We start from the raw sequence: 2,878 nt of genomic DNA, 5'->3' as shown, positions 1-2,878 counted from the left end.
ATACTTTGAGAGGTATTGGTGAGGTTGTAGATATTCAACCAAATACTATTGAGTTCATCAACCCTTTTGCAAGAGAAGGTGAGGAGAACCCAACACAAACTCAACCACAAAATCAACCCACAATGCCTAACTTTTCATCACATTCCGTACCAACCGAGGAGAACCTACCCAATGGTACTCCCACACCATAACACTTGACCGGAAATTTCAATGCAAAATCCACATTTATCCAATTAGTCGAAAGAAGCCAATTTGGGGGGATGCCTAGTGAAGACCCTCATTCTCACATGGAGACTTTTTGTGACTATTGTGATGCGATTTCACAAACCGGAGTGACTCAAGACCAAATTCGATGGGTCTTATTTCCTTTTTCTCTAATTGGTACCGCGAAACAAAGGTTAAAAAGCCTGGATAAGGCCACTCTTGGAATCGACTCTTGGAAGAAGTTGGCTCTTGCTTTCTACAAAAAGTTCTACCCTTCGGAAAAGACTAACATGCTAAGAGCTCAAATCACGGGTTTTAAGCAAAGGGACGAAGAATCTTTGTATGAAGCTTGGGAGCGATCAAGGAACTTGTCGCTCATGTCCTCATCATGGACTTAGCGAGTGGTTCTTGGTAAAACAATTTTGGAATGGTCTTTATGAATACTCCCAAAACATTCTCAACATGGGATCAAATGGTATGTTCACCGAAGTTGACGATAATCAAAATTGGAACAAGATTGAGGAAATGGCGGTCCATAACTCACAATATAGTAGACCTCGCAAGGCTACTAGAGGAGGAAAGCATGAAGTGGACTCTATTACTCAATTGGGTGCTCAACTTAGTGCTCATATTGATACCATCAACTTGAAGTTTGAGAAGGCTATGGCTAAAGTTGAAGAAGCCTCAAAATCACCAAAGTAACATGTTAATGCCATGGTGGCATCTTCATCAATTCCAAGTGGAATATGTGAGAATTGTGGAACTTTGGGACATGACCAAAGTGAATGTAGGGGAACAAGTGAGCAAGTGAATGTTTTTCAAGCATACAAGGGTGGTACCCCTTATTCCAACTATTACAATGAAAACACCAAATTTCATCCAAATCTCTCATACAAAAGCCAATATGTTCAAAACCCTCAACCAACATACACCCCACCTCCAATGAGAAACCAAAATCAAAGACCCTCTTACAACCAAAACCAAGGTTACCAAAATCAAACTCCATACAATCAACAAAATGACCAAGGTTTTGATGTTCAAAAAGCGGTCCTCCAAATGCAAAAGAATCAACAAGAATTTTTCACTCAAATGCAAAAAGATAGCCAAGCAAATGACATCACCATCAACAACATCCTAGCCCACACAAAAATGTTGGAAATTAAACCAAAATGACTCAATTAGCATCTTCGAGCTCTCAAAGGCAAAAGGGACAATTACCACCTCAAAGTAATCCCCCAAGACATGAATCGGTTAGTGCCATCCACTTGAGGAGTGATACAAGATATGAAGAGCCAAAGAAGCAAGTTAAGGATGACATTGTGGAGACTAGTGACAAGGAAAGAGTTGTGCAAAACACTAGGGAAGAAGAACCCAACAATCAAGAAGTTACAAAGAAGAATGAAGAAAAGGCCAAAGAGAAGGAACCGATTGTGATTAGACTTCCTTTTCGAAGTCGTCAAGCTAAGACTAAGTTTGATGACCAACTTGGAAAATTCATGGAGATTGTGAAGAATTTAGAAGTCTCGATTCCATTCACGGAATTAATCAATCACGTTCCGGCCTATGCAAAGTATATGAAGGATATTCTTACAAAGAAGAAATCAATCCGGAAGCTTGAGACTATTGCTTTCACTAAACAAGTAGTGCTATTCTTCAAGGGAGTTCACCTCCAAAGCTCAAGGATCCGGGAAGTTTCTCCATTCCATGGACTATTGGTGACACTACAATCAACAAAGCTTTATGTGACCTTGGGGCAAGTGTTAGTGTCATGCCATATTCGGTTAGCAAGAGGCTAGGAATGGGAGAACTCAAATGCACCAACATCACGCTTCAAATGGCAGATAGATCAACAAACACACCTTTAGGGGTATGGGAAGATGTTCCCGTGGGAATTGGAAAATTCTTCATCCCGGTGGATTTCGTTATTGTTGACATGGAAGAAGACTCCAACATTCCTATTATCTTAGGAAGACCATTCTTGCACACCGCGGGAGCGGTGATCGATGTGAAGCATGGAGAGCTCACCCTTGAAGTGGGAGATGAAACCGTCACTTTCAATCTTGACAAGACTATGAGAGCTCCCTAATTGCATGAGCCATGTTTTATGGTTGATCACTATAGCCGGAAAGATGATAGGAAGAAGTTGGAATTTCAATGGAAAAAGAAAGTGGATGATGCTCCATCAAAAGAGCAAGGAAATTGCAACAATGAGGGCTTGAAAAGCTCACCCATGACAAGTGAAGAAGAAGGCCTCATTGTCCAAGACAAGAAAGAAGAAGAGTTGTCTTTATCAACTCAAAACATTTTTAGTGATCAAGTAGACGAAATATGCGGTGTTTGGGATGATGAGTTCGAAGGGATATTCAATCCCTATATTGGTAATGCTATGACCCAAGACCATCATGGAGAACAACAAGTGCAAAGGTCTATTGAGGATATTTATCATCATAATGAGCAAGCTTTCGACTACTTCTTCAAGTTGTTGAGTAACATCAACATCTTGAACATGCCCCCTTGACATCTCACATTGGATGAGAGTTTGGTGGAGTCCTCCCTAAACCACCATTTATAAATATTCTAACTCCCTAACTTGCATTTCAATTATTGTATTGCATTTTTGTCATCTTAAGATTTACATTTTTATGCCTTGATCAAGATTTTCATCATCTTGAGA

General features: G+C 40.2%; 1 non-coding gene across 1 annotated transcript; it reads right to left on the bottom strand.

Moving 5' to 3' along the window:
* Positions 1-494: 494 nt before the first annotated feature.
* On the bottom strand, positions 495-599 carry LOC141624966 (small nucleolar RNA R71). Its single transcript, XR_012534769.1, has one exon. It is a non-coding gene; the product is annotated as a small nucleolar RNA R71 (small nucleolar RNA).
* Between the last annotated feature and the right edge of the window lie 2,279 nt (positions 600-2,878).

The sequence above is a fragment of the Silene latifolia genome, chromosome X (assembly GCF_048544455.1).
Source record: "Silene latifolia isolate original U9 population chromosome X, ASM4854445v1, whole genome shotgun sequence".
NCBI classification, from domain to species: domain Eukaryota; kingdom Viridiplantae; phylum Streptophyta; class Magnoliopsida; order Caryophyllales; family Caryophyllaceae; genus Silene; species Silene latifolia.
Note: the sequence above shows the minus strand (reverse complement) of the source record. Positions and strands in the feature narration are given on the sequence as shown.